The sequence below is a fragment of the Bos taurus genome, chromosome 25 (genome assembly GCF_002263795.3).
Source record: "Bos taurus isolate L1 Dominette 01449 registration number 42190680 breed Hereford chromosome 25, ARS-UCD2.0, whole genome shotgun sequence".
Classification (NCBI taxonomy): domain Eukaryota; kingdom Metazoa; phylum Chordata; class Mammalia; order Artiodactyla; family Bovidae; genus Bos; species Bos taurus.
In genome coordinates, this window is record NC_037352.1 from 35,522,068 (window position 1) to 35,548,736 (window position 26,669).

The 26,669-nt window shown below is 53.2% G+C and overlaps 3 pseudogenes; all 3 read left to right on the top strand.

The window, feature by feature from the left end:
* The first annotated feature begins 1,570 nt into the window (after positions 1-1,570).
* On the top strand, positions 1,571-18,983 carry LOC100336647 (2-acylglycerol O-acyltransferase 3-like; annotated as a pseudogene).
* On the top strand, positions 8,415-12,533 carry LOC787739 (replication termination factor 2-like; annotated as a pseudogene).
* Positions 18,984-20,952: 1,969 nt separating the features above from the next.
* On the top strand, positions 20,953-26,581 carry LOC787770 (2-acylglycerol O-acyltransferase 3-like; annotated as a pseudogene).
* The last annotated feature ends 88 nt before the right edge of the window (positions 26,582-26,669 follow it).

Genomic DNA, 26,669 nt, shown 5'->3' on the forward strand with positions numbered 1-26,669 from the left:
AGTTTCCGAGCAAGTGTCCTGCCTCCTTAAGGAGAGAGGCGCTGTAGGGGGCATGCTGACAAGGGCACAGGGGTAGGGAGTTTGGAAAGAAAGGGATGGTTATCTCAGCCTTCGTGTGCCAACAGGTAGGGTAAGTGAATAGGGCGCCAAGTATGGGACTGTAAAATTCTTGCATACCTTCTTTCCTCCAGGACTATGTTCTGCAAGCCACCAGAGACTGGATTTTATCCTGTCCCAGCCCCAGCGTGGCCAGGCTGTGGTCATCCTGGTTGGGGGAGAACTCGAGGCCCTGTATGCCATCCGGGGGAGCACTGCCTCACTCTCTGGAATCATAAAGGCTTTCTCGGCCTGGCACTGAGGCACGAGTGAGCCGGGGCCCAGCCGGGGCTGCCTTGTGAGGTCAGAGCCTCACAGTGTGTCTGGGGATCTACACTTTATCCCTACACACCCGCCCCCTGGAGGTGGGCTGTGTGTCCCCAGAGCTTCTACTGTGACCACCTACAGAGCGATCCTGGCAGACCTTGAGTGTTTTTCTGTGCCCACCACCGGTGTCCATTCTCCAGGCTCCTCCCACGAAAAGAGAGATAGGGTCACAGGGCTAACCACAGGACCCTGGGGCTCATGTGCCCTCTGTTGAAATTCTTGCTGACAGCCATGAAGGTAAGACCTTCCAAACTCATTTACTTGTGAAATAGTGTTAGTATTCCCCTTGCCACCATGTTGTAACAGAGACAGTATCAGAAACTATATACAGAAAGGCCCTGCATCAGTCTTCTTAAGAAATGTAATTCCCGTCTCCCAGATCTATCTTAGTAGAACTCTCTTTGCCTCAAATGAACTTGGGAAGTGGTAACCAGTGGGGGATAACTGGGAGGTGCTCCTAGAGCCCCTGATGTCTTCTTCTCGCCTCTGTCTTCCCAGTGTCACTCTGGTGCCCGTGTACTCCTTTGGAGAGAATGAAGCCTTCACAGTTAAACCTCCTGCCCCAGACTCCTGGCAGCATCTGTTTCAGACCACCTTCAAGCAGCTCATGTACTTTTCTCCTTGCGTCCTCTGGGGCTGTGGTCTCTTCTCAGCCAAGTCTTAGGGCCTGGTGCCCTTGGCCAGACTCATCACTACTGTGGGTAAGTGCCCAGCTCCAGGGAAGAAGGCTGCTATGAGCAATGTGGGCAGCCTCCGAGTGGCCTAGACACTCCCAGACCGGAAAAGACAAGTGCGCGCTCTTCCAGGATCCGCAAGATCACACAGTCAGGGCTGGGACCCAGTAGGTCCTGGCTTCTGCAACCCTCCTCACGATGATTTCTAATGCACCGAGGGCTGGATCTCCATGGCACACCCCTTAGGCCATCTCCCAGTCCCATGAAGAGACCAGCCCAGACCAACCAGTTCATGATAAGTGTGTGGAGGCTGGAGACCTCTGGAGCTCTGATCAAAGAGGCTCCCCCCACACACAGCCCCCTACAAGTGATCCTGGGAGGCCTCAAGTGCTTGACCACTCAGCCCAGAAAGGCTTCCTGTGCTCCTACCATAGCCTGCATCCCATTTTTCCTGGTTCAGGAGCCCTGCTGGCTGAAGGGGAGCACCTGGGAGTCTCCACCACCCCACCACCCACCCCCGGCATGAAAACCCTAAAGAAACAGTGGTTAGAAGTACTGAGCACCTACCAATTTGTGCTCTGTTTCCTCTTTCTAGGTAAGGGGAGCAGGGGCCCACTTGGGAAGGTGGGAAAAGGGAAGGTAGGCTAAGAAGGCTGGAGCACCCGCTACGGGACCAGGGCAAAGGGAGGGGCATGCCAAAGTCTAGCAGGGAAATGGGCAAGGATCTCACTGCTGAGGGTAGAGGGGAGAAGTCACTGCGGTTTCACAATCTAACTCATTTTCCTTTCTCAACTTTCCCCTAGGCCCTTTCTTTTCCCTTGTTGGCTTCTTCCTCCTCTTCACCTCGCTCTGGTATCTCTCTGTTCTCTACTTGGTATGGTTATTCCTGGACTGGGACACACCCCAGCAAGGTGAGTGCTAAACAAGGGCAGGAGGAGAAGGGGGTGACAGAGGACGAGATGGTTGGATGGCATCATGGACTCAATGGACATGAGTGTGAGCAACCTCTGGGAAATAGTGAAGGGCAGGGAAGGCTAGCATGCTGCAGTCCTTGGGGTCACAGAGAGTCAGACACAACTTAGCAGGTAAACAACAAAAACAAGGCCCGGGTAGAAGGAGGTGATAAATGGTGTCTGTAGTGATTCTTCCCCCGTTATCCCTCTGCCCAAGGTGGAAGGCGTAATCAGTGGTTGAAGAACTGCACTGTGTGGAAACACCTGAGCGATTATTTCCCCATTAAGGTAGCAGGTCACCCTCCAAGGGATGCTCCACTCCTCCCGCTCCCTTACCTCCCACCTCCTCTCTCCTCCCCACGATGGACTCTCACCTCTGGCTGCTTACGTTCAGGTAATGGGGCAGGGGGTGGGATGGTGTTCCAGAGTGGACCCTTGTGCCTTCGACCGCATCTTAGACCCTGATCTCTCAGGTCTCTTGGTGGGGAGGGAAGTCCTTTCAGCTGGGGGCCTGCCTTCTCTGCTTTCTTTCCTTCATCCTGCCCCCTGCTACCACAGCTGGTGAAAACAGTAGAGGTGCCCCCAGACAGGAGCTACGTTCTAGTGTCCCATCCACATGGGACCATGGGCTTCGGAAGCTTCTGTAACTCCTGCACTGAGAGCACTGGCTCCTCCCAGCAGTTCCCAGGGCTTTGGTTCTTACTGGCCGTGTTGAATGGCCTCTTGTACATGCCAGTCTGTCAAAAGTACATTATGTCCTGTGGTGAGTTTGAGTTGAGTGACAGAGGGTGACCCCACCCCAATCTGGCCAGAGTGACCCCCAGTCACCACCCACCCCAGGCACTTGGCTTGAATTGGCCAGGTTCACAGTGGGGGTCAGGGGGTGGCTTGGCCCATGTGTCCTGCATCCGTGCTGGGAGAGGCACTGTAGGACATGTGGACAGAGGCACAGGGGTAGGGAATGTGGAGAGAATGGGGTGATGTCTAATATTCAGTGTGCTAAAGGGAGAGGTGAGGGACTATCGGGCCCATGAGGGGCACTAACTCTTCCTGAACCTCCTCATACCTATAAGACTATGTTCTGTGAACTGTCAGAGCCTGGATTTTATTTTGTCTCAACCACAGCTCAGCAGGGCTGTGCCCATGGTGGTTGGGGAGCCAATGAGGCCCTGTATGCTGTCCCAGGGGAGCATGGCCTCACTCTCCGGAATCGTAAAGGCTTCGTCCACCTGGCACTGAGACACGGGTGAATGGGTGCCCTGACAGGGCTGCCTTCAGTGGTCAGAACCTCACAGTGTCTCTGGGGATCTACACTCTATTCCTGCACACAGGCTGAGGTCACGATGGCGTAGCAGAAGGATGTGCAATCATCTTCTCCTGGAAGAACTCCAAAATTACAACTCTCTGCTGAACAACCATTGACAGGAGAATGTTGGATCCCACGAAAAAAAGATACCCCACATCCAAGGGCAAAGGAGAAGCCTTCGCAAGATGGTAGGAGGGCCATAATTGCCTTTAGAACCAAGCCTCACACCCACCAGGTATGCTTGGAGGGCTCAAACAACACCTTGGGCACAGCAGCACCCAGAGAACCCACAGAGACTGAGCCAGACCTGCCTGTGAGTGTTGCATGTCTCCTGTAGAGGTCAGCAGTGGCCTGCCACAGGGGCAGGGACTCTGGATGCAGCAGACCTGGGTCACACATCATGTGGCATAAGCCCTTTTGGAGGTTGCCATTAACCCTACCAATAAATCCACCAAGCAGATAACCCACAAACTACAGAACAATTATACCAAATAAATTCTCACACTGTTAAGAAAGTTCTAGGACCCACAACAGATTTCCCAATCTGGGGATCTGGCAAAAAGGACCGAGAACCCCCAGGGAATTTGATTTTGAAGGCCAGTGGAATTTGATTACAGAACTTACACAGGACTGGGGAAACAGACTCTTGGAGGGCCCAAACAAAACCTGTGTGCACCAGGACCCAGGAGAAAGGAGCAGTAACCTCACAGGAGACTGACCCAGACTTGCCTGTGAGTGCCAGGAATCTCCGGTGGAGGCCTAGGTTGGCAGTGGCCTGCTGCAGAGTCAGGGGCACTGAGTGTGGCACAGGACCTTTTGAAGGAGGCCCCCATTATCTTCATTACCTCCACCATAGTTTGGTCTCAGTCAAAAAACAGGGAGAGCACACAGCCCCATCCATCAACAGAAAATTGGATTAAAGATTTACTGAGCATGGCCCAGCCCATCAGAACAAGACCCAGTTTCCCTCACAGTCAGTCTCTCCCATCAGGAAGCTTCCTCTGACTTATCCTTATCTGTCAGAGGGAAGACAGGGTGAAAATCACAATCACAGAAAACTAACCAATCTGATCACATGGACCACAGCCTTGTCTAACTCAGTGAAACTATGAGCCATGCCGTGTATGGCCACTCAAGACGGACGGGTCATGGTGGAGAGTTCTGACAAAATGTGGTCCACTGGAGAAGGGAATGGTAAACCACTTAAAGTATTCTTGCCTTGAGAACCCCATGAACAGTAGGAAAAGGCAAAAAGATATGATGCTGAAAGATGAACTCTCCAGGTCAGTAGTGCCCAAAATGCTACTGGAGATCAGTGGAGAAATGACTCCAGAAAGAATGAAGAGATGGAGCCAAAGGGAAAACAACACCCAGTTGTGGATGTGACTGGTGATGGAAGTAAAGTCGGATGCTGCAAAGAACAATATTGCATAGGAACCTGGAATGTTAGGTCCATGAATCAAGGCAAATTGGAAGTGGTCAAACAGGAGATGGTAAGAGTGAACATCAACACTTTAGGAATCAGTGAACTAAAATGGACTGGAATGGGTGAATTTAACTCAGATGACCATTATATCTACTACTATGGGCAGGAATCCCTTAGAAGAAATGGAGTAGCCCTCGTACAGAACAAAAGAGTCCAAAATGCAGTACTTGGATGCAATCTCAAAAACGACAGAATGGTCTCTGTTCGTTTCCAAGGCAAACCATTCAACATCCCAGTAATCCAAATCTATGCCCCAACTAGTAATGCTGAAGAAGCTGAAGTTGAATGGTTCTATGAAGACCTACAAGACCTTCTAGAACTAACACCCCGAAAAAGATGTCCTTTTCATCATAGGGGACTGGAATTCAAAAATAGGAAGTCAAGAGATACCTGGAGTAACGGGCAAATTTTACCTTGGAGTACAAAATGAAACAGGGCAAAGGCTTACAGAGTTTTGACAAAAGAACGCACTGGTCATAGCAAACACCCTCTCCCAACAACACAAGAGAAGACTCTACACATGAACATCACCAGATGGTCAGTACTGAAATCAGATTGATTATATTCTTTGCAGCCAAAGAAGGAGAAGCTCTATACAATCAGCAAAAATAAGACTATGAGCTGACTGTGACTCAGATCAAGAACTCCTTATTGCAAAATTCAGACTTAAATTGAAGAAAGTAGGGAAAACCACTAGACCATTCAGGTATGACCTAAATCAAATTCCTTACGATTATACAGTGGAAGTGACAAATAGATTCAAGGGATTTGGTCTGATAGAAGGAGTGCCTGAAGAACTATGGATGGAGGTTCATGACATTGTACAGAAGGCAGTGATCGAGATCATCCCCAAGAAAAAGAAATGCAAAAAGGCAAAATGGTTGTCTGAGGAGGCCTTAAAAATATCTGGGAAAAGAAGAGAACCGAAAGGCAAAGGAGTAAAGGAAAGATATACCCTGAATTCAGAGTTCCAAAGAATAGCAAGGAGAGATAAGAAAGCATTCCTCAGTGAAAATGCAAAGAAATAGAAGAAAGCAATAGAATGAGAAAGACTAAAGATCTCTTCAAGAAAATTAGAGATACCAAGGGAACATTTCATGCAAGGATGGGCACGATAAAGGACAGAAATTGTATGGACATAATAGAAGCAGAAGATGTTAAGAAACTGTGGCAAGAATACACAGAAGGACTCTACAAAAAAGATCTTAATGACCCAGATAATCACAATGATGTGATCACTCACCTAGAGCCAGATATCCTGGAGTCCAAAGTCAAGTTGGCCTTAAGAAGTATCACTACAAACAAAGCTAGTGGAAGTGAAGGAATTCCAGCTGAGCTATTTCAAATCCTAAAAGATGATGCTGTGAAAGTGCTGCACTCAATATGCCAGCAAATTTGGAAAATTCAGCAGTGGCCTCAGGACTGGAAAAGGTCAATTTTCACTCCAATCCCAAAGAAAGGTAATGCCAAAGAATGTTTAAACTATCGCACAATTGCACTCATCTCACACCCTAGCAAAGTAATGCTCAAAATTCTCCAAGCCAGGCTTCAACAGTACATGAACCAAGAACTTCCAGATGTTTAAGCTGGGTTTAGAAAAGGCAGAGGAAGCAGAGATCAAATTGCCAACATCCGTTGGATCATCAAAAAAGCAAGAGAGTTCCAGAAAAACATCTATTTCTGCTTTTTGACTATGCCAAAGCTTTTGACTGTGTGGATCACAACAAACTGTGGAAAATTCTGAAAGAGATGGGAATACTGGACCACCTGACCTGCCTCCTAAGAATCTGTATGCAGGTCAAGAAGCAACAGTTAGAACCGGACATGGAACAATAGGCCAGTTCCAAACTGAGAAAGGAGTATATCGAGGCTATATTTTGTCACCCTGCTTATTTAACTCATATACAGAGTACATCATGCAAAATGCCAGGCTGGATGAAGCACAAGCTGAAACCAAGATTACCTGGAGAAATATCAATAACCTCAGATATGCAGATGACACCACACTTACGGCAGAAAGCAAAGAGGAACTGAAGAGCCTCGATGAAAGTGAAAGAGGAGAGTGAAAAAGCTGGCTTAAAACTCAGCATTCAAAAAATGAAGATCGTGGCATCTGATCCCATCACTTCATGGCAAATAGATGGGGAAACAATGGAAATAGTGACAGACTCTATTTTCTTGGGCTCCAAAATCACTGCACATGGTGACTGCAGCCATGAAATTAAAATACACTTGCTCCTTGGAAGAAAAGCTATGACCAACCTAGACAGCATATTAAAAACCAGAGACATTACTTTGCCAACAAAGGTCCATCTAGTCAAAGCTATGGTTTTTCAAGTAGTTATGTATAGATGTCAGAGTTGGACTACAAAGAAAACTGAGCGCTGAAGAATTGATGCTTTGAACTGTGGTGTTGGAGAGAAGACTCTTGAGAGTCCCTTGGACTGCAAGGAGATCAAACCAGTCCATCCTAAGGGAAATCAGTCCTGAATATTCATTGGAAGGACTGATGCCGAAGCCAGAGCTCCAATAATTTGGCCACCTGCTGTGAAGAACTGACTCATTGGAAAGGACCCTAATCCTGGGAAAGATTAAAGGCAGGAGGAGAAGGGGACAATAGAGAATGAGATGGTTGGATGGCATTGCTGACTCCATGGACATGAGCTTGAGCAAGCTCCAGGAGTTGGTGATGGACAGGGAACCCTGGCGTGCTGCAGTACATGGGGGTCACAAAGAGTCAGACACAACTGAGTGACCAAACTAAACTGAGGAGCCTGGAAGTGCTTTCCTGGTGGCTTAGCAGTGAAGAATCTTCCTGCAATGCAGGAGACACAGGAGACTCAGGTTTGATCCCTGGGTCGGGAAGATCCCCTGGTCAAGGGCATGACAATCCACACTAGTGTTCTCGCCTGGAGAATACCATGCACAGAGGAGCCTGGAAGTCTATAGTCCATAGGATTTCAAAGAGTCAGACATGACTGAAGTGACTTAGTAGGCTTGCACACAGGAGCCTGGAAGCATTCCTGGATCCCATGTGTAATATTGCTAGAGACAAGAAGGGCTTGTGTAAGGCCGGACCCAAAGAAGGACTTCCCTTGTCAGGATAAGATGAGAGCCTCCCACCCCAGCACAGTCACCGTCTCCCATTCCCAGTTCTCTCCTCACCTGATGGCATCTTCTCCCGTGCAGGAAGGATGAGGGAGGCATAGCCCTGGCTGGGGTCCAGGGACGGTGCTGGACCATGTGTTCTAGGAGGGAAGACAGATTGGAAGCTTACTGTGGCTTCTTGGATCTAAGCTTTAGTGCCATGGGATCCAGAGAAGGGGAATCCGGAGGGTCAACACATGAGAGCTTCCTGTAAGTGGGGGATGGAAAGCAGCTTTGAAAAAAGTAAACCTCCTGAGTTGGTCTTGCCTCCAGTCCCAACGAGGCAATCAGAGCCTTGCAGAGACCCCTGGAGATGCCCTGAGGACAGCAGAGCAGGCCCCTTTAGCTTGGTCCTCCCCAGCCTTGCACCAGCTGCTTTCCTGAATTTACCTCCCAATGTTCCCTTGCAGAAGTCCTTTTAAAAACCAAACAGGGCCGGAAATTGCTGGGCTCCAGAAATTGCTGGTGTAGGTGATTGCTCTGGACTCTGTTGGCTTGCGGGTGGGTTGCAACAGGGAACAGTCCCTAAGAGTCATAAACCGGTGAAGGGGCCAAAGAAGGTTGAGAAGGTCAACAAGGATGCTGAATTAGTGGCCAAGTGGAACTGCTATACTCTAAGTCAGGAAATGTTAAGATGACCAGTAGTTGCCTGTGAACTTGGCAGACTTTACAACAAAGATGCCGTCACTGAGTTTTTACTGGCCAAATCTTCTGTAAAGGCTCTTGGGAAGGCAGCCTCTCACATTAAAAGCATTAAGAATGTGACAGAACTGAGGCTCTCGGACAACCCCACCTGGGAAGGCGATCAAGGAAACCCTAAAGGTGCCAAGCATGACGACCTCCAGCGGGCACATTTCATCTGCCCCCTCGTGGGCTTGGAGATGAACAGCCAACACAGCTATTGCTTCTTCCGGTGCTTTGATTGTGTGTTTTCCGGGTAAGCCCTCAAAGAGATCGAAGCAGAAGTTTGTCACACGTGCAGGGCTGCCTTCCAGGAGGGGACGAGGTCATCGGGCTCAACAGCACCAAGGAAGGCGTGAGAGTGCTGCTGAAGAGCGGGATGGAGGAGATGCAGCTGCTGCTGAAGAGCGGGATGGAGGAGATGCAGCTGCTGCTGAAGAGCGGGATGGAGGAGATGCAGCTGCTGCTGAAGAGCGGGATGGAGGAGATGCAGCTGCTGCTGAAGAGCGGGATGGAGGAGATGCAGCTGCTGCTGAAGAGCGGGATGGAGGAGATGCAGCTGCTGCTGAAGAGCGGGATGGAGGAGATGCAGCTGCTGCTGAAGAGCGGGATGGAGGAGATGCAGCTGCTGCTGAAGAGCGGGATGGAGGAGATGCAGCTGCTGCTGAAGAGCGGGATGGAGGAGATGCAGCTGCTGCTGAAGAGCGGGATGGAGGAGATGCAGCTGCTGCTGAAGAGCGGGGATGGAGGAGATGCAGCTGCTGCTGAAGAGCGGGGTGGAGGAGATGCAGCTGCTGCTGAAGAGCGGGATGGAGGAGATGCAGCTGCTGCTGAAGAGCGGGATGGAGGAGATGCAGCTGCTGCTGAAGAGCGGGATGGAGGAGATGCAGCTGCTGCTGAAGAGCGGGATGGAGGAGATGCAGCTGCTGCTGAAGAGCGGGATGGAGGAGATGCAGCTGCTGCTGAAGAGCGGGATGGAGGAGATGCAGCTGCTGCTGAAGAGCGGGATGGAGGAGATGCAGCTGCTGCTGAAGAGCGGGATGGAGGAGATGCAGCTGCTGCTGAAGAGCGGGATGGAGGAGATGCAGCTGCTGCTGAAGAGCGGGATGGAGGAGATGCAGCTGCTGCTGAAGAGCGGGATGGAGGAGATGCAGCTGCTGCTGAAGAGCGGGATGGAGGAGATGCAGCTGCTGCTGAAGAGCGGGATGGAGGAGATGCAGCTGCTGCTGAAGAGCGGGATGGAGGAGATGCAGCTGCTGCTGAAGAGCGGGATGGAGGAGATGCAGCTGCTGCTGAAGAGCGGGATGGAGGAGATGCAGCTGCTGCTGAAGAGCGGGATGGAGGAGATGCAGCTGCTGCTGAAGAGCGGGATGGAGGATATGCAGCTGCTGCTGAAGAGCGGGATGGAGGAGATGCACGCTGCTGCTGAACGGAGGAGCAGGCCTGCATGCCGAAGGGATGGGGAGATGCATGCTGCTTGCTGAAGAGCGGGATGGAGGGATGCAGCTGCTGCTGAAGGCGGGATGGAGGAGATGCAGCTGCTGCTGAAGAGCGGGATGGAGGAGATGCAGGCTGGCTGCTGAAAGAGCGGCGGGGATGGAGGGAGGAGTGGCGGGCTGCTGGGCTGGGAAGAGCGGGATGGAGGTAGATGCAGCTGCTGCTGAAGGAGCGGGAATGGAGGGAGATGCAGCTGCTGGCTGAAGAGCGGGGATGGAGGAGATGCAGCTGCTGCTGAAGAGCGGGATGGAGGAGATGCAGCTGCTGCCTGAAGAGCGGGGATGGAGGAGATGCAGCTGCTGCTGAAGAGCGGGATGGAGGAGATGCAGCTGCTGCTGAAGAGCGGGGTGGAGGAGATGCAGCTGCTGCTGAAGAGCGGGGTGGAGGAGATGCAGTGCTGCTGAGAGCGGGATGGAGGAGATGCAGCTGTTGCTGAAGAGCGGGAATGGAGGAGAGGCAGCTGCTGCTGAGAGCGGATGGAGGAGATGCAGCTGCTGCTGAAGAGCGGGATGGAGGAGATGCAGCTGCTGCTGAGAGCGGGATGGAGGAGATGCAGCTGCTGCTGAAGAGCGGGATGGAGGAGATGCAGCTGCTGCTGAAGAGCGGGATGGAGGAGATGCAGCTGCTGCTGAAGAGCGGGATGGAGGAGATGCAGCTGCTGCTGAAGAGCGGGATGGAGGAGATGCAGCTGCTGCTGAAGAGGGGATGGAGGAGATGCAGCTGCTGCTGAAGAGCGGGATGGAGGAGATGCAGCTGCTGCTGAAGAGCGGATGGAGAGGAGATGCAGCTTGCTGCTGAAGAGCGGGATGGAGGAGATGCAGCTGCTGCTGAAGAGCGGGATGGAGGAGATGCAGCTGCTGCTGAAGAGCGGGATGGAGGAGATGCAGCTGCTGCTGAAGAGCGGGATGGAGGAGATGCAGCTGCTGCTGAAGAGCGGGATGGAGGAGATGCAGCTGCTGCTGAAGAGCGGGATGGAGGAGATGCAGCTGCTGCTGAAGAGCGGGATGGAGGAGATGCAGCTGCTGCTGAAGAGCGGGATGGAGGAGATGCAGCTGCTGCTGAAGAGCGGGATGGAGGAGATGCAGCTGCTGCTGAAGAGCGGGATGGAGGAGATGCAGCTGCTGCTGAAGAGCGGGATGGAGGAGATGCAGCTGCTGCTGAAGAGCGGGATGGAGGAGATGCAGCTGCTGCTGAAGAGCGGGATGGAGGAGATGCAGCTGCTGCTGAAGAGCGGGATGGAGGAGATGCAGCTGCTGCTGAAGAGCGGGATGGAGGAGATGCAGCTGCTGCTGAAGAGCGGGATGGAGGAGATGCAGCTGCTGCTGAAGAGCGGGATGGAGGAGATGCAGCTGCTGCTGAAGAGCGGGATGGAGGAGATGCAGCTGCTGCTGAAGAGCGGGATGGAGGAGATGCAGCTGCTGCTGAAGAGCGGGATGGAGGAGATGCAGCTGCTGCTGAAGAGCGGGATGGAGGAGATGCAGCTGCTGCTGAAGAGCGGGATGGAGGAGATGCAGCTGCTGCTGAAGAGCGGGATGGAGGAGATGCAGCTGCTGCTGAAGAGCGGGATGGAGGAGATGCAGCTGCTGCTGAAGAGCGGGATGGAGGAGATGCAGCTGCTGCTGAAGAGCGGGATGGAGGAGATGCAGCTGCTGCTGAAGAGCGGGATGGAGGAGATGCAGCTGCTGCTGAAGAGCGGGATGGAGGAGATGCAGCTGCTGCTGAAGAGCGGGATGGAGGAGATGCAAGCTGCTGCTGAAGAGCGGGATGGAGGAGATTGCAGCTGCTGCTGAGAGCGGTATGGAGGAGATGCAGCTGCTGGGGATGGAGGAGATGCAGCTGCTGCTGAAGAGCGGGATGGAGGAGATGCAGCTGTGCTGAAGAGCGGGATGGAGGAGTGCAGCTGCTGCTGAAGAGCGGATGGAGAGATGCATGCAGCTGCTGCTGAAGAGCGGGATGGAGGAGATGCAGCTGCTGCTGAAGAGCGGGATGGAGGAGATGCAGCTGCTGCTGAAGAGCGGGATGGAGGAGATGCAGCTGCGAGCCAAGCTGGGGAAGAAAACAAAGAAACCCAAGGCAGCAGAGTCTGTCTCAAAATCAGGTGTCAGTGAAGAAGCCCCAGGACCATCAAAAATGAAGACAGGGAAGCCCGAAGAAACCCGTCTTGACTCTTGAGAGAAGAAGACCAACTAACTCAGCTCCCAAAAGTGCAGCAGCACCCAGGAGTGCTTCTCGAAAAGCCGCCAAGAGGTCCATCGCTGACAGCGAACAGTCAGAAGCTTACAAGTCTCCCTCACCACCCACAACTCTGCCAAGCCCTCCAAGGAGGATCGGCCCACTGGGTCACCCACACGTCCTCCTGCTTCTGAGGCCCGTGGTGCAGCCTCCACTGGGCCCTGTGTACTTGCTCGTCCCCTTAAAGCTGGAGCCACTCGAGTCGGAAGGCGCAGTGGGGACTCAGTGACCCTGCCGGCCCCCCGCCCATCACCCTCTCCCGGTCATCTCCACCCTCTGTGCGCTTGGACCTTCCCACGGCCCCGAGAGCATTTTGGGCACATGTTTACGCTCAAAATAATTAGACTCCAGATTCCTCCTGGGTGTGTGGTCAGCTCATTTTGACTAAAGTTCTCATGGTTTTGCTACCAACAGTTAAGTAATTAAATAAGCAGAGTGAGACTGAACTTGAGAAAGGAAAAAATAAAAATAAAAAGCCACTGTCGTTGGGCATTTCCAGCCTGTGACACCCCACTTGCACCCACAGCTAGATTGTCCTTCTTCCTTCCTCCCACCCAGACTCCCATGAAAATTTCATCCATTGAGCCTTCCTTCCAGTGGGTGGGGCTAGCTCCCTGGCTGTGTCACCATTTCTTGTGGACTGAGCATCACTCTGGCCAGACTCTAAAGTCCCTCTCACCCTTGGCCCCCACCACCCTCATCACTTGCCCTTGGATGCAGGTGGATTGAGCAGGGACAGGAGGAAATATCTCTTGCCAAAAGGTCCCTGGACCAGGAAGCTGCAAGCGAGTGAGACCTGGCGCAGGGAGAGAAAGATGTGCCAGCCTGAGCCATACTAGAATCTGCCTATCCCGTCTCCTACTAACCCACCCTTCATTCAGGGAGCATCTCCACGTGCTAGGGATGCATCATGGCGGCTGCAGTGATGAGCCCAATTCTCTTCTTGTTGCTCATAGTGTGTGGGAGACTTTGATCAGAAAGTCATCATGACAGAGGGAAAGTGCTTTGTGTCAGGAGACAATGTGATGTGTGACAGAGGCTTCTCATGGGTGTGCATCAGACTTTCCTAAAAGAAAGTAACCTTGGGACTTGCCCGGTGGCCAGTGGTTAAGAATCTGCCTTGCAATGCAGGGGACACAGGTTTGATCCCTGGTCAGGGAAGTAAGGTCTCACATGCTGCAGAGCAGCTAAACCTGCACTGCAATGAAAATCCCGTGTGACACTAAGACCTGATGCAGCCAAATAAATAAATATTAAAAAAAAGAGTAACCTCCACAAAAAACAGAAGTGTCCTTCCAGTGAGGACAGGGGCAACGTAGGAGTGGGGAGTGGAGGTCACCACAAACTATTGAATGCCAGGTAGACTCAATAATGTTTGTTCAACACAGGGAATATTGACAATATTTTTAAGAACTATAAATGGAAAGTAACTGTTAAAAATCATAATAATTTAGATTTCCCTGGTGGTACAATGGATGGGAGCCCACCTGCCAGTTCAGGGGACACAGGTTCAGTCTCTGGTTGGAGAGGATCCCACACGCCATGGAGCAACTGAACCCGAGGGCCACAAATGTTGAAGCCTGGGATGCCTAGAGCCCAAGAGCCTCAGCCACTAAGCCTGGGTGCTGCAACTACTGAGCCCAGATGCCGCAACTACTGAAGCCATGAGCTCAGAGCCTGTATCCTGAAACAAGAGAAGGCACCACAATGAGAAGTCCATGCCCAGCAAGGCAGAGTAGACCCTGTTCACTGCAACCAGAGAAAGCCCTTGCACAGCAACAAAGACCCAGCACAGCCAGTAATAAATAAGTAAATAATTTTAAATAGTTGCAATAACTTTTTAAATTTAATTCTTTTTTATATTTTATTTTTGGCTGCATTGAATCTTTCTGGCTGCATGCAGTGCTTACTCTAGTTGCACCAAGCCGGGGCTACACTCTACTCGCAGTGCGTGGGCTTCTCATTGCCGTGGCTTCTGTGTTGCCAAGCACAGACTCCAGAGCTCTTGGGTTTTAGTATCTGTGGCTGCAGCTCAGTAGCTGTGCTGCATGAGCTTAATTGCCTCACGGCATGTGGAATCTTCCCAGACCAGGGATCGAACCCGTGTCTCCTGACTTGCCAGGAAGATTCCTAACTGCTGGACTATCAGGGAAGTCTAATTTTTTTTCAAGTGATGATCCAGGAATTCCCAGGTGGTACAATGAATAGGACTCAGTTCATACTACCTAGGGCCCAGGTTCAATTCCTGGTTGGGGAACTAAAATCCCACAAAGCCAAGTATGGCCAAATAACAACACGAAGAAAGGGGACTTCCAGTAACCTGGAAAAAATGCTGGCTCACTGCCTCTGGTCAGGCTTGAACAAGATTCTGGTCAAGGTGAACACTGGCCCCCGACCACTTGGAGCATGTGCCCACAGCCCAGTGGACTCTCTTTTGGAGGGGCTCCCCAATCCTTAGCATTTCCCACAAAGCCATGCCCCCAGAGGTCTCTCCACGGGGGCCTAAGCTACTCCTTAGGGATTAAAGCTTCCTGCACATCCTCTACACCTCAGGGCCAGGCCCCGGGGAAAAACGGGGAGCCCTGCTATTCAGGGTACACACCCACATGGTGAGCCCCATTGGCCCAGACCTCTGGCCTTGGATGGGCCCTGGTACCAGCTGGAGTCAATGCCCAGATCCCAGATCAGATTGCTGAGCTTGCAGATCTGCAGTCAGAAGGGATTTGTCAAGCTGGCACTGGAACACCGGTGAGGACCCCGGGGGTGGTCAGGCAGGGTTTCTAGGGCAGCACTGCTGGGGAGGAGCCCCGCCCCCAAGGCCTGGAGTCAGGGGTCCCCTGTGCCCCGAGCCTCCCCAGTGCCAGTCTTCTCTCTGAGGGAGAACGAGCCCTCCCACAGTTTCTGAACCTGCCGGGGTCCTGGGTGGAAAGATGCAGGAAATACTGGGTTGCTGCTGAGAGTGGCCCTGCGAATGTTCCAGGCCCCAGGGCCTCCTGCCCTTCCACACCTGAAACCTCTGCCTGCTCTGCTCCCAGGCTCCCCAGCCCGCTCCCCACTCCTGGGCTCAAGGCCCCCCGCATGGTTGGGAGGTGAAGGTCCTAAGTTGGGACCTGAATACTTGGTGCCAGCCCCACCCCCAGGCTGGCATTTGGCAAACCCACCAGCCCTGAACTCTGTCCCACTAGATCCCTCAGGAGGGAGAGGGACTTACCTGAAGGGGTCTCAGTGACCACCTGTCTTATTCCTCTTCTGCCCACACTGCAGGCCCCGATCCACATACAGTGAACCAGGTGGCCCGCCTCAACACACGTGGACATGGTGCAGGGGGTCACTGTGGAGCCACCCAGGCAGCTGTTCCAAGAGCACACCCTGTGCTACGGGGTCCCTGCGCACAGACACCTCCTTATCACCTAGGCAGCCGCAGGGCCCTGGAGGAGTGTGGGTGGGGACTGAACTTCACACTGGGAATATACATGTGGTATTACTGTGTTTGTCCTTAGGGTTGAGACCCCCGTGCCGAGTAACGCCTCCGAGTAGCCTAGACACTCCCAGACCTGCGAACACTAGGGTGCGCTCGTCCAGTATCTGTGATATCATGCAGTCAGGGCTGGGATCCAGTGGGTGGACTCTCTGGCTTCTTCCGCAACCCTTTCCAACAAGATTTCTACTGCACCCAGGGGTGGACCTCGGTGGCATGTCCCCTGCCACCTCCCTGCCTCCCAGCCCCAGGTAGTGGCCAGCCCAGACCAACCCACTGGAGAAGTTCATGATAAGTGCAGGGAGGCTGGAGATCTCTGGGGCTCTGAACATAGTCTCCACATCCACAGGCGATCCCTGGAGGCCACAAGGGCTTGGTCACTGAGACCAGAAAGGCTTCCAGCATCCAGTCCGGGAGCCCGGCTGGCAGAAGGGGAGCACCTGGGAGTCTCCACCGCCCCACTGCCCTCCCCCAGCATGAAAACCCTAAAGTACTGAGCATCTACAAATACGTGTTCTGTTTCCTCTTCATGGGTGAGGGGAACCGAGCTGGGGTCCACTAGGGAAGATGGAAAGAGGGGAGGGTGGAAGAGAAAGGCTGGAGCCCACTGTCACTCGGACCTCTAGGACCAGGGAGGGGGTGCCCAGAAGTCCAGCTGGGAGACCGGCAGGGGTCTCATTGGTGAGGGTGGAGAAGTCACTGCAGTTCCAGAATCTAAATCATTCTCCTTTCTCCTTTGTACCCAGGCCCTTTCTTTTCCTTTCTTGCCTCCTTTCTCCTCTTCACTTCCCTCTGGTGGCTCTCTGTTCTCTACTCGGTGTGGTTATTCCTGGACCAGGGACACACCCCACCGAGGTGAGTGCTTAAACAAGGGCCCGGGCAGAAGAGGTGATAAAGGCTGTCTGTAGGAATTCTTCCCCCGCCCTTATCGCTCTGCTCAAGGAGGAAGGTGTTGTCAGTGGACGAGGAACTGGGCTCTTTGGAAACACCTGAGTGATTATCTCCCCATTAAGGTAACAGGACACCCTCCAATGGATGCTCTCCCCCTCCCTCTCCCCTACCCCGCCACCTCGTCACCCCTCCTCACCTCTCCCTATGACGGCTGCTTCAGTTCAGTCAATGGGGCAGCGAGTGTGGTGGTGTTTCAAGAGTGAACCGTGTGCCCTTGACCCCATCTTTGATTCTGAACTCTGACGTCTGTTAGTGCGGAGGGAGGTCTTCTCCCGTAAGGCTTCTCTGCTTATTTCCCTCACCCTGTCCCCTGCCCCCTACAGCTGATAAAAACAGCAGAGCTGCCCTCAGATGGGACTATGTACTTGTCATCCACCCACATGGGATCTTGGCCATCGGAAGCTTCTGTAACTTCCTCACGGAGGGCACTGGCTCCTCCCAACAGTTCCCAGGGCTTCAGTTCTCGGTGGCGATATTGAACAGGCTCTTCAGCCTCCCAGTCTACTGAGACTATGTTATGTCCTATGGTAAGTCTCGAGTCGAGTGACAGAAGGCAACTCCATCTGGCTGGAGTGGTCCCCACTCACAGCCTACCACAGGCACTCGGCTTGAACTCACAGTGTAGGGTCAGGAAGTGGCTTTGGAGCAAGGGTCCCGGATCCTTGCTGGGAGAGGTGCTGTAGGGTTCACGGACTGAGGGGCAGGGGGACAGGGGTAAGGAGTTTGGAAAGAAAGGGGTGGGATCTCACTCTTCCTGTGCTAAAGGGAGAAGAGCCTAGGGAGCCAAGAGTGGGTAAGATCTGTTCCTGCACCCCCTCTTGTCCACAGGAGCACGTTCCATGACCCATCAGAGCCTGGATTTTATTCTGTCCCAGCCCCAGCTCGGCCAGGCTTTGATCATTATGGTCGGGGCAGCCCATGAGGCCTTGCATGCCATCCCAGGGGAGCACTGCCTCATTCTCCAGAACTGTAAAGGTTTTGTCCGGCTGGCACTGAGGCACGGGTGAGCGGTGGCCCACCTCACTGTATGTCTGGGGATCTACACTCTATGCCTACACACCCGCCCCCTGGAGGTGGACTGTGTGTCCCCAGAGCTTCCACCGTGACCACCGCTAGAGGGCGCTCTAGGCAGACCTTGGGTGTTTCCTCTGTGCCCAGCCCTGGTGCCCATTCCCTGGGCTTCCTCCTACGCAGAGAGAGACGGGATCACAGTGCAAATCGCTGGACCCAGTGTCTTGGATGCCCATAGTTCATTGCTTTATGAAATCCTTCAAGCAAGACCTTGCAGGCTTCTTTACTTGTGAAATAGGGTGAACACCCACCTTGCCACGGCGTTGAAGTTGAGACTGTATGAGAAAATGTATATACAGTGGCCCAGTACACATTCGTCTTAAGAACCATGAGTCCCGGACTTCCCTGGTGGTCCAGTGGGTAAGACACCATACTCCCAATGCAGGGGACCTGGATTTGATCCCTGATCAGGGAACTAGATCCCACATGCCCCAGCAAAGACATGGCAGAACCAAACAACTAAATAAAAATATTTTTTTAAAAAAAGAAACATAAGTCCCTTCTTCCAGATCTTTCCTTGTAGTAACATCATTTGGCCTACAAAGTGCTTCAAATGGCCTTGGGAAGTGGGAACCTGTGGAGGAAGAATGTGGGGGCCCTCCCAGAGCCCCTTATGTGACTAGCCCTCTTCTCTCGTCTCTTGACATCTTCAGAGTTAAGGCTTTTGCCCCAGACTCCTGGCAGCGTCTGTTCCAGGTCACCAGGTCACCATCAAGAAGTTCGTGGGCATTTCTCCTTACATCTTCTGGGGCCGTGGTCTCTTCTCAGCCAAGTCCTGGGGCCTGGTGCCCTTGCAGACCCATCACCACTGTGGGTGAGCGCCCGTGTCCAGGGAAGAAGGCCAATGTGAGCTGCATGGGCAGCCGAGGCCCCTCCCCTGACCTGTGTCCCCTTGTCCCTGCAGTGGGCCGCCCCATCCCGGTGCCCCAGTGCCCACAGCCCACCGAGGAGCAGGTGGACCGCTATCACACGCTGTACATGAAGGCTCTGGAGCAACTGTTTGAGGAGCACGAGGAGAGCTGCGGCCTCCCGGCTTCTACTCACCTCACCTTCTTCTAGGCCTGGCCTCACCCCTCCTCACCTCACAGCCCCACCCACCCACCCACCTGCCCCACAGCCCCCGATCCCAGTGTCTGAGCCCCCACTGACTCCACACTACTGTGCAAATAAGAGCCGGTTTTCTCACCACTGCTTGGTAGAACCTTTCTCTAGGAGTGAGCCTGCCCACTTTTGCTCTACCTCCACCCTAACTGATACAGACTTGCTGCCTTAGACTTGCTGCAGGGCCCTGAATTCTCTTCCCAGAGATCGAATCCTGCTACATGAACTTGCATGAGTCTCTTCCCTTGGCTGGGTTCCCTTTTGCCTCTGTAAATGAATGCATCTCCTTAGCTAAGAGTTCTTGAGCATCATAGTGGAGTTGGAGAGGGGAGTTCCCCCAAGAGGTAAGCTTGCAGAGTGGACAGGATTTAAGTAGGGGGAGACCATAGAGTACATGAGCTGCCCTAGTGGCTCAACTGGTAAAGAATCTGCCTGCAGTGTGGGAGACCTGGGTTCGATCCCTGGGTTGGGAAGATCCCCTGGAGAAGGGAACAGCTATCCACTCCAGTATTCTAGCCTGGAGAATTCCACGGACTGTATAGCCCATGGGATCACAAAGAGTCGGACACGACTGAGCAACTTTCATAGAGTACATGGTGAAATACTGCTGGCAAGCATCAAGTGTACCTAACAGCAGGGAGGGTTGGCATGACCCCCAGTGATAGAAAATAACAGTGATACAGTTAAGAACATACCTGCTTCTCTATCTCTTCCCATCCTTATGTAAATTACCAACATTTAACATTTTAAAAACTGGAGACCAACAAAATAAGAGCCAATGACTCGACTACCATCATCACCATCACCACCACCGTATTTACAGGCACCTGCCCAGTGAGATGGGAGAGAGTCAGTCGAAAATTCTGAGAGTCCTTATGTGGTGATAGCACCCTTTGCCTTGTGTCAGTCCTGTCTCCTGATTGGCTTTATTCCTGTATCCATGGCTTAATGAGAAAGTCTTGTTGGAACTAAGTTGGAACTTGTTGCATAACTAAATGCAAGTCTATTTCTCCTCCGCTGTCTTTAAAAATTCATTCAGCGGAAGAGTTTTCCTTGTCTCTGGATAAAAAAATCTTGCCACTCTTGTGACTTACCTGGTATTTCTCAGGTGATGGGTTCTACATTCACTTTATGTTGGTACCTAGAAATGTTTAGTTGGTGTATCAATCAACACTTGTATCTTCATCTGAGGATAGCAATTTCCCATCCCCAGCAAGGGCCAACTAATTGCATCCAGAGTGCGTGCTTGGCCACAAGTGGCAGTTGGGGGAAGAGAGAATAGAAAGGGAAGGAGGGAAGTGTTTTCTCTCCCTCCCTCTCCAGCTTCTGTGACTGGTCCCCTGTGGGTTGGTGTGTGGGGCAGAGGAGGGGAAATGGCCCCCAAAGTTCTTAACTGCATTGGCCTCAGACAGCAATGGACTCCAGATATTTGAAGTCAGTTTCTTTCCCTCTTGGGTCCTTTCAAGGATTTTTCAGAGTTTTTTGGAAAGAAGGGACTCCTAGACTGTTGGTGGGAATGTAAATTGGTCCAGCCACTAAGGAAAACACCATGAAGTTTCCTTAAAAATCTAAAAATAGAGCTACCATATGTCCCTGCACACCCTCTCCTTATCAGGAGAAGAACATCGTCAGAAAGGACACATGCACCCCAATATTCACTGCAGTACTGTTTACAATAGCCAAGATATGGAAGCACCGTAAATGTTTACTGACAGATTAATGGATACAGAACAGGTGGTACGTGTATACAATGGAATACTCTCAGCCATCAAAATGAATGGATTTGGGTCATTTGGAGTGATGGGCTCTCTCTTGGAGGGGCTCCCCAATTCTTAGCCATTCACACAAAGCCCTTCCTTCTGGAGGTCTCCCCACAGAGGCCTAAGCTGCTCCTTAGGGAATAACTCATCCTGCGGGCCCTCTACCCCTCAGGGGTCAGGCCCGGGTGACAAATGGGGAGCCCTGCTGTTCAGGGTACACACACACAGGTCATCCCCCACTGGCCCAGCCTGTCATAACAGGGAACCAGTCCTGACCTCCACAAAATCCAAGCACTTTCCTCACCCCCAGGTTCCCCAGTCACACCCCTGGCCTCCCCTTTTGGTCACAGCTCTGTGAAGCCAAATAGTGATTAACCTTCCTTGCCAGGGCTCACCGTTGTCCAGTGTGCTCATCATCAGAGGAGGCAGAAAAGAAGGCATAACCCAGATCAGGGGTAGGGCCAGAGGATTGGGCGAAAAGACAGAAAGCTTAGAGACAGAGTGTCGTGACTCCCCTCTGCAGAAGGCCAGTCTCCTCCAGTCTTCTCCGCTTGGCTCTCCAGGTGTGTGCCTCCTGCAATGGATCTTCTCCATTTTGGAGCTTGGTGAGTCCCTGAAGCCCTGAGGACCCTGGGCCTGTCTCTCTGCTTCCTGATGCCAAGGTGGGAGGGAGGCGGGGCTGGGATCCCTGGCATGGGATCCTTCAAGGAGTGAGAAAAGCAGTGATTTCCTTCAGGACAGATGGGCCTGAAGCCATGGAGCAGCAAAGAGGGTAAAGGGGGGACCTGGGACTCCGAAACCTCTGGAGTCAGGGTCCTCACACACACACCCCACCTCCAGCTCAGGGGTGTCTGGCTGCCTTGCTCCTTGTACTCCTGAGCGGGGCCTGGATCCCAGCGGTCCTCAACCTGGACGGGCTCTATGGAGACAGAAACATATCTCAGGCAGGAGGCTGTGGCTCTGCCTGAGTCCTTACCAGGCCATCTGGAGGCATGTCCGGGACACTCTCCCCATCTGGAACTCTGTGCTGCGTGGGAGCTGGGCTTCCGAGTAGACTCTTGGGACCGTCACCCCCAAAATCCAACATTAGCGCCCCCCCACCTGGGGTGTGCACCCTGTGTCCCCATCTGGTGAAGAATCACTGTCCTTTCCCCGTGCCTTCTTCCCTCTTTTCTGGAAGACTCTGGCTCAGGTCTTCCTGCCCCCTCCCTCCCAACCAGGTTTGGTGTCCTCTAACAAAGCCAGCACCTCCTATCACTTGACCCGACCTCAGGTCCAGGGAGCCGGGGGGAGGCGGGCGCCCTGGAGGCAAAGCAGAGCTTGCTGATCCACAAGAAGAAGGAATTTGTCAAGTTGGCCTTCGAACACGAGTGAGGTGTCCGTTGTGGGGGCCTCGGGGGTGGCGCTGGTGGGGAGGAGCCCGGAGCCCAGCGCCCACAGGGCCGGAAATCAGGCGCTCCCTGCTCTCCCAGCGCATCCCTGGTTCCATCTTCTCTTGTGTGGAGAACAAGGTCTTCCAGCAGTTTCCAAGCCTGCCAGGCTCCTGGGTGAGATGGGCACGGGAAGCACTGCAGTAGGTGCTGAGGGTGGCCCTGCTGGGCCTCCTCCTGCCCTTCCTCCGGCCCATCCACACCGTCGTTGGTGAGTAGTCAGTGAGACCCAGCCTCTACCTGCCCTGCTCCCCGGCCCACTCGCCCACCCGCTACAATGGGCTCAAGACGCCCTGCATCCTCCCCTCATCAGGAGGTGAAGGTCCACTGTTGGGGCCTGAAATCCTTGCTGTGGCCCTCAAGCCTTGGCTGGCGTTTGGCTAAGGTGCCAGCCATGAACTCTGTCCCAGTTGATCGGTTGGGAGGAAGGGAGCCTGGTCTCCATAATCACTGCGGACCGTAACTGCAGCCATGAAATTAAAAGACACTTCCTCCTTGGAAAGAAAGGTGTGACAAACCTAGACAGCGTATTCAAAAACAGAGACGTTACTTTGCCAACAAAGGGCTATGTAGTCAAAGCTATAGTTTTTTCCAGTAGTCATGTACAGATGCAAGAGCTGGGCCATAAGGAAGGCTGTGCGCCAAAGAATTGATGCTTTTGAACTGTGGTGTTGGAGAAGACTCTTGAGAGTCCCTTGGACTGCAAGGAGATCAAACCCAGTCAGTCCTAAAGGAAATCAATCCTGAATATTCATTGGAAGGACTGATGCTGAGGCTGAAACTCCAATACTCTGGCCACCTGATGCAAAAGGCTGACTCATTGGAAAAGACCCTGATTTGGGGAAAGATTGATGACAGGAGGAGAAAGTGGTGACAAAGGATGAGATGGTTGGATGGCATGACCATCTCAATGGACTGAGTTTGAGCAAATTCTGGGAGATGGTGAAGGACAGGGAGGCCTGACGTGCTGCTGTCCATGGGACCACAAAGAGTCGGACATGACTTAGTTTTTGTTGACTGGACAACAAAAACGGCAACCACACCTCTTATCTCCTATTCCCGTACAGTGGGGCACCCCTTCTGGTACAAGGAATCAGGTGGTCCACTCCAGGGCGGGTGGGCGCACTGCATGCTGTCCAGGTGGAGCGGCTCACACAGCTGTTTGAAGAGCATGAGGCTCGCTACAGGGTCCCCAGCAGGCACCTCCTCCTCACCTAGGTTGCTATCAGCCCCTTTGATGACTATGGAGGAGACTGAAATTAAAGGTGGGAATGGATGTGGTATTGATGTGTCTGTGCTTGGAGGTGAGGTCCAAGTGTCTAGGCGCCTCCCAGTAGCCTAGATACTCCGAGAGATCTGAAAACAGACCCAGGGCTCGTGTCCACAATCAGTTGGCCACACACCAGATCACATGGTCTCGCCTGGGACCTCAGAAGTGGGCTCTCTGTCTCCTTCAGGATCCCCTCCCCCATAAGATCTTTAATGCACCTCAGGGCCATCTCAGTGGCAAGCCCCCAACCCACCTCCCAGCCCCATTCAGGGGAGAGGTTCAGTGATCAGTGTGTGAGGAGGCTGAAGACCTCTGGGGCTCCCGATCAAGAGTCTCTGCCCACACACAGCCCTACAAGCCATCCCAGGAGGCCCCAGGGGTTGTCCACTCAGACTGGAAAGGCTTCCTGGGCTCCTATTGTAACCTTCATCCTTTTATCCCCCCCGAGTCCTGGAGCCCCGCTGGCGGAAGGGGAGCAATGGGAAGTCTCCACCACCCCTCCACCCTCCCACAGCATGGAAACCCTGAAGAAACAATGGCTACAATGGCTAGAAGTACTGAGCATCTCCAATACATGCTGTTTCCTCTTCATGGGTGAGGGGAGCTGGGCAGGAGTCCTCTAGGGAGGGAGGGAGGGGAGAGACTGGTGGGGGAAAGTAGGAACCCCACTTACCTGGACACCAGGGCAAAAGGAGGGAAGGGCCAGAGGTCCAGCTGGGAGAGGACCAGGGATCTCATTGAGAAGGAAAGGAGCAGTTGTTGTGGTTTCAAGATAGAAGTCATTTTTCTTTCTCATCTTTCTTCCAGGCACTCTCTTTTCCCTTGTTGGCATCTTCCTCCTCTGTACCTCGCTCTGGTGTTTCTCTGTCCTCTACTTGGTGTGGTTATTTCTGGACCGGGACACACCCCAGCAAGGTGAGTGCTAAGGAGTCCAGGCAGTGAGAGGTGACAAATGGTTATCTCCAGGAATTCTTCCACCCTTATTACTCTGCCCAGGTAGGAAGGCGTAATGAGTGGGCGAGGAACTGGGAGGTTTGGAAACACCAAAGGGATTATTTCCCCATTAAGGCACCAGGTCACCCTTCAAGGGATGCTCCACCCCTCCCTATGATGAATTTTGACCACTCACTTCTTAAGTTCAAGCAATGGGGGAGGGAGTAGGGCGGTGTTCCAGAACCCTCTGGACCCTTGTGCCCTTGACCCCATCTTAGATCCTGAACTCCGAAGTCTGTTGCTCGGGAGGGAAGTCTTTTCAGCTGGTATCCTGGTATCCAATACTGCTGTTTCCTTCATCCTGCCTCCTGCCCCCACAGCTGGTGAAAACAGCTGTCCCCAGAGTGGATCTGTGTGCTAGCCCCCCTCCACATAGGACCGCGGGCATCAGATGCTTCTGAAACTTTGCCACGGAGAGCACTGGCTTCTCTCAGGAGTTTCCAGGGCTTTGATTCTTAGTGGCCGGGTTGAATGGCCAGATCCACCTCCCAGGCTATCGAGACCATGTTATGTCCTGTGGTGAGTCTTGAGCTGAGTGACAGAAGGCAACTCAACCCCACCCCGACCTGAGTGGCACCCACTCACCACCCATCACAAGCGCTTGGCTTGAACACTCGTCAAGTGGGGGTCAGGGAGTGGCTTTGGGGCAAGTGTCCTGTATTCTTGCTGGGAGAGGTGCTGTAGGGCGCATGGACAGAGGGACAGGGGTGGGGAGTTTGGGAAGAAAGGGATGATGTCTAATACTTTGTGTGCTAAAGGGTGGGGTGAGGGACTAGGGAGCCAAGGAGCGGATACTGACTGTCCCTGCACCCTCTCTTGTCCACAGGACTGTGTTCTGCAAACCACCAGAGCCTGGATTTTATCCTGTCCCAGCCGCAGCTGGGCCAGGCTGTTCATTCTGGTCGGCGGAGCCCATGAGGCCCTGCATGCCATCCCAGGGGAGCACTGCCTCACTCTCCGGAATCGTAAAGGCTTCGTCTTCCTGGCACTGAGGCATGGATGAGTGGGGGCCCAACCAGGGCTGCCTTCAATGGTCAGAACCTCACAGTGTCTCTGGGGACCTGCACTCCATCCCTACACACCTGCCCCCTGGACATGGACTGTGTCCCCAGAGCTTACACGGTGACCACCTCTAAAGGGCGCTGTGGCCAGCCCTTCAGAGTGTGCTCTGTGCTCAGCCCTGAGCCCCTTCCCCAGGCTTCCTCCCACACAGGGAGACACAGGATCACAGTGCGAATCGCTGGACCCTGGGGCTCAGTCTCCCTCAGCTCACATTCTTTTATGACGCCCTCTCACAGGCAAGACCTTGCATGCTTCTTTACTTGCGAAAGAGTTAATATTCACTTTGCCACCTTGTTGAGACTGTATAAGAAAATGTTTATAGGACTGCCCAGATCACATTCCTCTTAAGAAATATAATTCCCTTCTTCCAGATCTTTCTTCATAGCCCGTGTCATTGCTTCAGATGGCCTTGGGAAGTGGGAACCTGTGGGGGAGGAATGTGGGGGCACTCCTAGAGCCCCTGACCTGACCAGCCCTCTTCTATCTTATTTCCCTCCCTTCCCAGCGCCTCCCTGGTGCCCGTGTACTCCTTTGGGGAGAATGACATCTTCAGAGTTAAGATTTTTGCCCCAGAATCCAGGCAGCGTCTGTTCCAGATCACCATCAAGAAGCTCCTGAGCTTCTCTCCTTGCATCTTCTGCGGCCGTGGTCTCTTCTCAGCCAAGTCCTGGGGCCTGGTGCCCCTCTCCAGACCCATCACCACTGTGGGTGAGTGCCCGTGTCCAGGGAAGAAGGCCGCTATCTGCTGTGGGTGCAGCCGAGGCCCCTCCCCTGACCTGTGTCCCCCTGTCCCTGCAGTGGGCCTCCCCATCCCGGTGCCCCAGTGCCCGCAGCCCACCAAGGAGCAGGTGGACCACTATCACACGCTGTACATGAAGGCTCTGGAGCAACTGTTTGAGGAGCACAAGGAGAGCTGCGGCCTCCCGGCTTCTACTCACCTCACCTTCATCTAAGCCTGGCCTCACCCCTCGCCACCTCCCAGCCTTCCCCCTGCCTCCAGCCGCTGATCCCAGTGCCTGAGACCCCCACCTACTGCCGTGCTACTGTGCCAATAAGAGCCAGTTCTCTCTCCACTGCTTGGTAGAGTCAGATGCCTGCAGAACTCAGGCTCTCCCTCTGCGTGTGAGCATGTCCACATGTAATCCACCTCCATT